Below are 11648 nucleotides of genomic sequence, written 5' to 3' on the forward strand. Positions count from 1 at the left end.
GGCAACCTGGCAGTTCCTTGAGGAATTTTCAATTCCCGTAAACTCGAGCCCCTTTTATTTACGCGCTCGTTTTCTTAATATTTATCTTGGGCTGGGAGGATCGAGTGTGCACGGTGTTTTGGGAATGCGTGGGTATATAATAAACCATCCGAGCCTGGAGAGAGTAAAAAATATCACGAGAGACGAAGAAGCGCCTGGCCCATTCCTGTCGACTTTTCCACGTCTGGATATCTTTCTCACATTCATAAACCGCGTATGGCTAATGGACTCACTTTGTCACGAGCGAGCATCAGAGCCTAGGTGCAAGGCTTTTTTCCTGACCTCGTCACGTGTCAGTTGCGATCGGCGCAATCAGAAACGGGCAAGGGGACCTCGGCCCAATTGAACTAAACGCATGAATGAAACGACATCGATGTTCCCAGAGTGTGTAGATGTAACTCGGGAATTCGGAGCAGAAGGTGTGTCTGAGTGTTTGTTGCGAAAATAAAGAAAATAAAAAAAAATTTGAAAAGAAGTATAAATTGATTGGAATAAACATTGACACCTGTATTGAGGGATTGTTAAAAAGTTTTGGCAGGTGATTTCTTCACCGAGTTTGTAAGGCTCGATCATTGATTTTGGAAATGTAACGAGTTCTCAATCACAGTTGCCGAATTTTCAATCCCTCAAGACCCGAGTACAGTACACCATGAAAGAAAATCTTTACTTTTTGAAAATCGTTCCAGCAATAAATAATTCGCCACGCTGTGAGAAATTTTTAGTTCCAGTTACCGCTCAGTCCTTGACTATTTTCATTTTTTACCAAAATCGAAAAATACAGTTCTAGGTAGAAAATGAAAATTAGTTTTCTAACTGTTACCGGAAAGTCTAGTATCCGTTACTATTCTTCCATATATTCCAACTGATGCGAAAATTTAACGCTCGTGCAACGATAAATTGACGTTAAAGCCTTATTTGACTAGAAAAGTAAACCTCAGAAACTTATTTAGCGTTGCAATAACCAAAAAAGGATCGACAATAGCGCAAAATGTTAACGCGTACCTCGTTTTTCGTAATTCCAACGATACATTTAAACAGTTTTCTTTAACGATACCCGTTTCACTGAATTTTTCTAGTTACTACAACAAGAGCCCCTCGAATTCCGGGTCTGCGGTTCGGGCGTCTCACGTTTTTGACTCCGCCACGGCGTCTTTCGTTGCAGATAAGGGTGACTCGACACCGCGGTTCGGATCGACCGCAGAAGATGCTGCCCGGCGAATTCCTCCACCTGAGTTCACGCTTGGATTCGCGGGCGTCGGGTTGTTTTGATTCCTGCGGTCGCCTCGCGAGTCTTTCAAGACTCCCACAGATCTCCAGTGACTTTCGAGGGAGTCAGGTCGGGTCGCTTACCGGCTTGCTCTTACTCGGTAACTTCGGCCTGCGCAACCCCGAGTACCGGGAACTTAAACAATAATCAATTGCGTCACCAGGACGTGGGTTCGATTAAAAAACACCGCCACGGGTAACCCGACACCAAAGAATTTTGATTCTTGTTTCATATCGCGTCACGACTCGCCCTCGATTCAAGATCTGCACCGTGATTCGTTGCTCGAAAATCTCTGCCACGGTAGAAACTTGGAACTTTTCGGTGATCGAGGGCTTGCAGGGATTTGGATTAGAAGAAAGCCCAATGCGGTTAGAGGCGACGAAAATAATGAAGAAAGTGGAAAATCCAATCTGAGCAAAGTCACCTTGATCGTTTCCAAGAAAATTTCAACTATTCTAGGATAATCTCTGATGATTATTTTGTAAACGAATTCTTATCTTCTTACCGCAATTCATCCCAAGATATTAATTACGCATCTGTGCCTGATATTTTACAATATAGAAAATTATTCCCGACTGATTCTTAAACGATGAATCATTTACAAGAATTTTTCGCACGATGATATTCTTTAGTGTTTAGAAACAGGATGCAACGATCGAACAGTGATGACACAACGACTTGCAATATCTATTTCCCTGTATTAAAGTGAAAACGACGAAAAAAGTTGATCAATCAACTTTATAGACCGTGATTTTTATAATCGTGTACAATATAATATATAATTGGCGTAAGATTAAAAAAATACACCCTGGATTTTGCAAAAAAAAAGAGAGGTTCGCCTTTGCGTCTAGTTATTTTTATTTTAATTTTTTATATCTTTAAATCTGACAAGCAGCCAGTGTTCTTTTCTCTCTCTCTTTCTCTCACTTTTTTGCTCTCTTTTCTCCGCTATCGTGTTTAACGGCCCTTGGGCGTTATCGGGCGTCAAGACCCGACGTACGTGCGTCGAGTCGAGGACTTGGGCCCGAGGGCCCGGGGGCCCAGGGGGTGCGACCAGCGGAGAAACGGGCCTCGGCTGAATGAACGAATGAATGAACCCGTGGCGCATGCGCCCGTTCCCGTCTAAATATCACGTGTAACCGATACGCGACTGCGGCTCCGGGTACGGATGGGTTATGGCTATACCTTGAAGCCGCTGCGTACGTATCAAACTCCCTAATAACCAACGGACCGAGAAAATACGCGTATATGTTGATAGGTGCGTGCCTCGAGTGACCACGTGTGAATACCTGCACCTCCATACGTGTACACTCGATCGCGCGAGTAACGATTTCTCATTTTCCATGCTTCGGTGTAGCTTGCAGCTTCATGTGTGATACGTGATTTTCCGCGATTCTTTTTGAAATTGTGCCGAGCTCTTTATGATGATGAATTTGCAAATTCCTTTTCAAACCATTCCTTAGGGTTCCGTACCTCAATAGGGAAAAACGGAACCTTTATAGGATTATTTCGTTGTCCGTCCGTCTGTTAAGACCCTTTTTTTCAGGAACGGGTGGAGGTATCTCAATTGATTCGATTTAAATTGAAATCAATATTGAATACCGAGGGTTACGTTCCCTTGGGCATGCAAAAAATTCGAGCTTCTGAGTAAACGCGATCAAAAGGTACTGCCATTTGTGTCACATATTTTGAAACTTGCAAACTCACAAATCAAAACCTGTAGGGTACTTCGCGTTGACCTGGAATGATGAAATTTGGAGAGAAGCAAGGTTTCGCAAAATAAGTAAATGAAAAAGTTTGAAAATAGTTGATTTGTAGTTATATCACATAAAAAAAAAAAATAATTATCAAGATTGCACGGAACTCTCAGGGCGCGAGTTCTACTCCCACTTGTTCGGTTCTTTTTAATCTAGATACTCGAGTATCGCAGTTTGAGCAAGCTATCAGCTGGGTTCAGGATGAAGTGGCTAAACTGTCGTATCAAAAGCTGGGGAGAAAGAGGCAAACGGTTTCAGCGATGTCTAATAATCTCTACAGCGAACAACATAAACATAAAAATATTAGAACCCGATCAGAAACGCAAGAGTATCATTTCGAACCTTTCAATTATGAAACCTTTTCTCAAGGTGTTGGTTTAGCTAATTAGCTTGTGTACTTGGATTTGCTTGGATTTATTCCTGTTACAAACTATAGGGATGCTGTTTCATTCGTGCTTACTATTATCATCGCAAATAACATTGGTGGTAATATTTCAAACGGTTTTTTCGCATTTTCCAACCGTTAGCGCAATAACGCATAAATAAGATTACCCTTTTATCCTGGACTTGAGAACGTCCGAAAAATGACCTGAATAAAATTTCATGCGTTCACAAATGGTTACGAAATTTTACTTTTACAGGTAATAGATCCAAAAAGAAAAAAAACAAAAAAAAAAAAAAAAAAAAAAAAAACGGGATCAAATATTACACGAAACACAGAATACCTACCCAATCAAACTAGGCAAACGATAAGGATAATGAGAATAATCGGAGAATAATCGGAGACGGATGACGAGAGAAGTACGTTAAACGGTGCCGTACAACGAAGCAGAAGGATACGAAATCTGAACTCGAGGTGAAAAAAAAATGTTGGAGAAAAAGTACCTACTTGGAGATAAAAAAGAAAAAAAAAAAAAAAGAAAGAAGAAAAAAAGAAAAAGGAAACAAAAAGTCAAAGAAAGAAACGAGAGTGGGATTGGGCCCGCGCTGGACGTGTGCGGGTCGCGTGTGAGGCTCGCGCCTACGTCCTTTCCTTTCCTTCCTCTCCCTATCTTCCCGTTCGCGCAGCGGGGCCTCAGGTCGGTCGGGCGACTCGGCCGGTGCCCGTGCCAGGCGGCCGAGGGGCCCACAGTTTACCGACCGACCGTCGACGAACCGACGAACCGACGAACCAACGAACCAACGAATGTCCCGTGTGGGACGCGGGGCCTCGGTTCGTTCTCACGGTAGCCTCCTCGGCCCGGCTGGGCCCTACAGAGGGGCCTTGCTTCCTTCGTTCGCTTCTACGCTAATACGTCCCCCCCCCTTTCTTCCCCCCCTCCTCCTCCTCCTCCTCCTCCTCGCACACGCACGATCCGGCGCTCGCGTTCCCTCTCCATCTTTCGGCATAAAACTCCTTTCCAAAACGCAGGCGGAGGAGAAGAAGGGAGCAAAAAAGGGAGGGAGAGAGAGAGAGAGAGAGAAGCGAAGGGGGACCTCCGACACTTGGACCCAGAGAAAAGCAGATGCGTCTCGGTCAATCGACTCCATCTTTCTTTCTTTCTTTCTTTCTTTCTTTCTTTTCCTCGCTTTCATTCGCTTCTTCTCTTTTCATATTTTTCACCCCCCGCCCCTCTTTTTTTCTCTCGTATCTCTCATTGTAGGCACGAAGGGTTCGGGGATTTTCGTCGTGTGTCGCTATTTGCCTACCGAGTGGTTGAACCTCGATGCAGGTTGACAGTTTCTTTCTTTGATATCTTGACCGTTTTCCCAATGAAATTAGTCGTTTGAAAATCGATACCTTTGGTTCAATTGATTGCCCTATTGACGGATACATTTTTTACAATTTATCAAATCGATGTGCGGTGATTTTCTTGAATACATACAACTCTGTGATAACTAATAAAAGTGAAAAAAAAAAACCAAAACAAAATGGCAAAATGAAGAACTAAAGCTTACGAGGCAATGACCTTTAGTTACAAATCCTTTAAAAATATTGAATAAGATTGGACAGATTGGATAGGGACGTGTCCTCTCCACTTGAGGTGTGAATACATAATTTTTATCCAAATCATTTTCATTCCTTGTTTGATTTTCTACATAAAGTATCGCGTTTGGAGTGAGAAAATGCAATTTATTATCTTTCATATAATTTTCCATATTTCAGTTTTATCAAGTCTACATTATACGCACACATTTTCTAATTTTGAATAAACTTTCATCCGAGCCATACTTGCGAATGTATTAATTTAATACGAAGAATATCGAAGGTGCACGTCTGCCTGCAATCTGCACAGCCATGACGAGCCGCATCGTCATCGTGTGAAAAAAAGATATTGGCAACAAAATTTCGTGAACAATTACGCGATGCAGCGAAGCGAGGAGGCCGTTCAACGTCCCGTGAGTTCGAACACGCGAGATCGTGACGCCAAAATTGAGGGGGCCCCGTGTTTTCCCTTGACTCATTCAGCCGGCCAGATTGGCCAGAATTTCTGATATCCGGTGGACGGACTTTATCGTTTTAGGGGCGTGAGGGAGTCTTTTATTTGTTTGATCGCGGCTCCGCCGGCTTAAACAATCCCCCCGATGGCAACCTGTAACATTTTTGCGGCGATTCATGCCCCGATAAATTCGTCCCTTCCATTCATCCATTATTCATTCTGTTTCGTATATCCGCGTGCGTGCGTATACGTGATTATTATGCACACGTAATAAATAATAGGAAATCGGAAGCAAACAATGCCCGCGACAGTTGGCGTACGATAATGGGCCTCGATTTCATGAATGAAACTCTCAAAATCCGGCTCGTCTCATCGATATTGGTTATAATATATCAGCTCCGAATATGCTTTGTACGAATTCAAGTGTCCATCTCCTCATTCAAGCCACTCTTTTGTGTTTATGCGGTTATACAAAAATGTAATTTCGATTTAACATGTGTTCGTTAATGTATATTGGGTGGATGTTATATGCAAATATTTTACGAGATACACTGTTATTTCACCTGAATACATCCGTTAACGAGATCCATAACTTCCGTTGAAAAAAAAGAAGAAGAATAAAAAATACCCTACATACGATCCATTCAAGAATTTTTATGCACACGGGATTGAAGCTGACACATCGAGGAGATGAAACAGAGATAAAACATTCGCATTTGTGTTTGATTTCTTTTGAAAATTATAAAATGATGCGAAAAATCAGTACTTTCTATGAATGGGTATTCACTGAGAAAAATTTCATACAGTAACTAGAAAAATTCAGGAAAACGGTATTGAAAATTCTTGAATAAAATTCACTCTATTCTGGGAGATGAAACAATTAGTTTTCGTTTCACGGGTTTCTTTAACCGCGTCTCATTCAACATTATCCCGAGAGTCATGCGTCGAGCGTAATAAAGGCTGCAGAAGAGAGGTGTATAAACACATGAATTAAACAGCGAGTAGTTCATAGTAACTATGCGTTATAGTCGCAGAATAATGTTCAGTCGAGGCAGCTACAAACTCGATCGCGTCCCGTTTTGATGATGCAAAAATCGGCTCGGAGCCCCCGTATCATATCCGTACGAAGAGTATCTCTTATTATATACACCGGGGATAATTATACCACGCGGGATGCAATTATTCCCGCAGGAGCTGCGGGAGTCTCGGCAAAACGCTCGATGGACGTGACCGAGGAGGCATGGAAGGAATCGTGCTTGTGCCGCATATCCGTACAGGATTCAATGTACGGCAACTCGTCAGTCAGGTTCAGCGAGTTGCGATGCTTCTGCAGGAGAAGGGGGGACAAGATCGTTACATTTGTTTTCAGAATACGCACGTGACGAAAGTGCCTTAATTTCACGAGGAACCTTCTCTTTCGTCCGCGTGCGAATTGCCGAATAAGGACCGACCCTTTTACCCAAAGCAGATAGAAGTATGTACGTAAAGTTTTAAGGGGGAAAAAATTGCGGCAGCGTCAACGGCGGATAAAAGTTGAGTAGCGTTTGATAAACGGCGACTTTTTTTTTTTTTTTTTTTTTTTTTTTTTGGGGTGTGGGAGGGAGGTGAGGAAAAAATTTTTCTCCCCGAGTATCTAGCCTGAAACGAATAATCGTATGATCAAAAATATCGGACTTTATTAAATTCAAGATACCTCGAAGTAATTTTTCATCGAGAGATTAAAGGGATACGATTAAAATCGATCTGCTCAAAGTAGAAACATAGATCACCGAAGTTTCTCCTGAACCGAGAAAGTTATAGGTATGAAACTTGCATGATTTTTGCATCTCGGTACGTAGTCGAAGGGATGAAAATTGCAGGCAAATAAAAAAAAAAAAAAAAGAAACAAACATTTTCGCCCCGTATGGTTTACGGATAATTGTCGGGACTGCCCTTCGGGCACACGCACACAAGGTTCGAACGTTCAAAGGCCCGGGCAACTGATCCTGAAATCACTTCGTCGGTCCGAGGAGCGCCGGAATTCTCACGGTATAGGATCTATGTACTCGTCACGCGTGGCAGACACGAGAACTCCGACAATACAAAGCCACCTGCAATTCTTTGCCGCGAAGAATAACCCGGTCGGAGTTTCGATTCGCCAACAACTTCCTTGAGGATTCCCACGGCAAGGAAGGAAGAATCAGGTGCCCCGGACCCAGGGGTGTAGAAAATAAACGGTTCGGTCCCCCGTATTTACGTGTTATATGTACCTATTTTTGTCTGCGTGGCCTATATTTTTTTTTAAACCTTACCTTAGCCCGTCCGGCTAAACTCCTTTGGCCAACGAACCGTTCGCGGGTTAATTCCGCTTTACGCGTCAGGTGGGCAACTCGCAGGTGAAATTAGGCGGCTCGATTTACTTCAAGTTCCCGTTTAGTTGTATTAAAGGGTGGTCAGAAGTTACTTGGAAATATGTCGAGCTCGACGAAGATACTTGAATATTTGTGCGAAATTACTAGAAGACGAATTAACTAATTCGATGTTATACCGTGAAACGGTTGAATTATCTAAATTCTCTTCTATGTTTATTTTCGGTTAGTTGAGGACGCGAGAAGTCATCCAAATTTGACAAATCTCTAAACTAGATTCTCTGCGTCAAAAAACTGTAATTATAATGTAAAATTTCTTGAATATTTTTTTCTACGAACGAAGACGATTCGCAGGGTTCTGGTTAGCGAGCAAAGTGATCCTAAAACCTCTTGACTAAGATCCGAAGCACCAAAGTTCAACTATTTTTACTGTTCCAATAATTATTAACATTTCGTGTTATACTGTATAATCGAATTTGTTCAAAGTAATTTTTAACACTTCGTAGAGATGTTGTTTTATTCCCGTTTCGCAGGATCATTGTTGCGTAAATGACGTTGCTGAACACTTTTCGAATGTTTTTTTATTAATTTTCCTAACCACATATTTACACCGTTGTCCCATTCATCCTCAAGACACACACCGAGTAAGTAAACTGAATACTAATTTGAAGAAAATCCCGGCACAATAACATCGCGAGGTTCTTATGGTATTCCAAGCTTTCTGGTCTCGAAGTTATTATATGCCTTAGGAAGATTAGAAAGAATGTTTTTCGGGTGCCGGCATGCAGCAGTGCGGTACATTCAACAAAATTAGGGATGCACGTAGCGTGGATTAGAGTATAATGATTATAGGAGAGAATATTCGTCAAACTTTTTGTGTCGAAGCAGGACGGTGGACCGGATGAAGAAGAATATCGTGAGAATGACGGGATCCGTTGTGGCGGCTGCAGAAGCTGCTTCGAGTAAAACGAAGAGAGCAATCAGTCGTCGGGCCCAGCCGGAGGCGCCCGTATGCCTCGAATCTCTCTCTCTCTTCTTCGCTAGCGCGCGGCGATAAAATTTTATAAGAGGCATCTTGGGGGGGGGTTTGAAAAAAAATAAAAAATTGAAAAAACAATAAAAAAAACACAATCCACGCACGCGAGATGAAAACGAGCGAAAGAAGCGGCGAGACGGAGTCTAAGAATCAGGCAGGGTGGGGGGAGTAGGAAGTAAACAAACAAAGATAAACGAACGAATAAGCAAATAAATAAACGACGCGAAAAAAAAAGCGAGGGGGACTTCCTTGTCCAAGATCGACGAAACTTTTAACGCCTCGACCGACTTTCGGATTCGTGACGGAAGCGGACAAGGATGTACCTAATCTGAAAAACGTCAGCCACTCGGCTGATGTGTTACACATGCATACCGTTCACTATCCGCATTGTATGAATCACTCTCGCACACGTGTTGTACGTAATACGTATGCGATCTATAGGAAATGGTTAGGCGTTAATATATGGCGGTTTGTTCGGGCATGTGCCTCGGTATTACCGTTCATGGACCGTAATTTGTGGCAACGAGTTTCATTCCGGGTTCGTTGGAGTTTAGTGAGTTGATCATATAGGTGCGCCGATGCATTTTATTGCGCCTCGGCACAGCCGGCTGGTTATATAAAATTCACCAGGTATATAATATCGTGTCACTCGCCTCCGATGGCTGAAACTCTCTTACTGCACACTGCACGGTCTAATTAACGATCGTTTCTACGTAAGTTGTAACTTCGTTAGTTGTTTCTTACTTTATTTTCCGACTTTTTTATAACCCCGTGCTCAGGATCATTAGATCTAAATAAGAAAGCATCGCCGATTTAACCGTCTTGATGAGGTGGGTTCTTCGATATAAAAAAAAAAAAGACTCCACTGTTTTCTACAAATGTTAAATGAAGCATCGATGTTTAAACTCTCGTTTAAAATTTCATTATCATTCATTTTCACATTTTCAAATATATCTTCCTTGATATAAGCTTGCGATTGTGACAACGTACGGAAACTAAAAAGAGTACAAAGTATCAAAGTATCAAGTCAAGCACCTCGCTTCCCTCTGAAAACAGGGGGGAAACAACGTCTGTCGTGCAAACAACGAAGGGCGAAGACTCGGACTTCGAGGAACGATCGTAAAATGAAAAAATCTGCTACCAATTCGCTCTCGCTTCGGTATTCGCGTAGTTCGCGAGGCAAACGATCCGTGGTTTAGGTATCGAGGCATAAGGCAAGCAGGCAGTCCTAGAGCAGTCAGGACCTGCGAGACAGCGGAACATAGCGTGCTTCCTGTAATGGTTGGGTGGCGCCGTCCGAGGATTATTCCCACGCTGTGCTCACCCGGCCCTCTGGGCTCTCTGTCATGGACACCGGCTTCTTATCCGCCCCACCATCAACCTCGACGTAAGCGTGTCCGACGCGTGTTCTTAACGGTGGCTGCGGCTTGGCTGGACCAAAAGCTCGAGGAGCGATCGGGACATCCGAATAATTTTAGTGACCACGCGAGAATTTTACTTCTCTTTCTTGCGCGCCTACTTGGCGTAACGACGAGTCTGCGAGTCGAAGTGTTTCACAGTTGATAGATTCGACTTCGAATCTTGTGACACCTTAAGATTCGTTTACGATTAAAAAAATTCGAGGAAAAAGTAGATAGTGAGAGATTTGTTTGTTTAGATTGATTGTAGAAATATTTTTATTTATCGGTAGTGTTTTTTTTTTTTTTTTTACCATCATCGTTTTAACGCAGCTTCCAATAGCTCCAGTTTTTTTATGCATAAGCGTCTGCGCTGCTCCTTATCAACTGGAACCCAAACTACACCACTGCATTTATCCCCCCTCAAAATTTTGGCTTGTACGATTCATGTATGAGCATTATTTTTTTTTCATCACGAGGTCGATGGTTTTATGGTATATCGATAAGGTATTAGGAGAAATATTGGAATTGAGAAGTAAAGCTGAAGATGGAAAACAGGAATTGATCGGTACGACTTCATGCTTGAATATTGAACGAAAGATATAAATTGATGCGATCATCGTGAGGAGACTCGAGAATTAAACCTACAGGGAATCGGTTATACAGTTTACTAGTAAACGCTCAATTTTTCTATCTGAGATAATATGTTTTCGAAACGATTTTTTGGTAAATTGGTTATTATAAAAATTTCAGAACAAGCTTTCTCATCATTTCTCAAATCTTGCAGTGTCTTTGTGATCTTGTTTGTACCAGAGATGCCATTTTTTATCATTTTTATCGACATGTTTTGCTTAGTATTTGGTACGGCTGAAAATTGTCTATTTCTCGGTTTGAAGTACTCGGATTCAAATTTCTATCAATGGGTGAAACTCGAAGATGACTCGAAGAAAACATGCTCCAATTTTGACCGTCAGCCCGAATTGCTGAGCAGTGACTGACTCTTTTAATCGGGACAAAATCGAAACCCGATTAACCGACACGAATTAGCAACAATTCGTAACTAATTATCGTCCTCCACCTGCCGCGTAAATTCAGCCTCGATCCTATTAACACCGCGTGATTCTCGACCTCGTCGGCTCAAGTTTCTCCCCGAAGCGTGTCTCGGCGTGCGGTAATTGTATATTTTCGGTAAGCGTTGACTAGCCTACACTGGCAAAGCGGTGTACGCAAGACGAAACTACGGGCGCATTGTGTCCGAGTGTCGAGAGGATCGGAGGAGGAGGATGAAGAGGATGAGGAGGATGAGGAGGAGGAGGAGGAGGAGGAGGAGGAGAGGAAATTGAAGCGTGGCTGTCGCGTGGTCAGGTTGGTTTACCTGCCCGCC

Source organism: Neodiprion virginianus, chromosome 1, assembly GCF_021901495.1.
Source record: "Neodiprion virginianus isolate iyNeoVirg1 chromosome 1, iyNeoVirg1.1, whole genome shotgun sequence".
Taxonomy (NCBI): domain Eukaryota; kingdom Metazoa; phylum Arthropoda; class Insecta; order Hymenoptera; family Diprionidae; genus Neodiprion; species Neodiprion virginianus.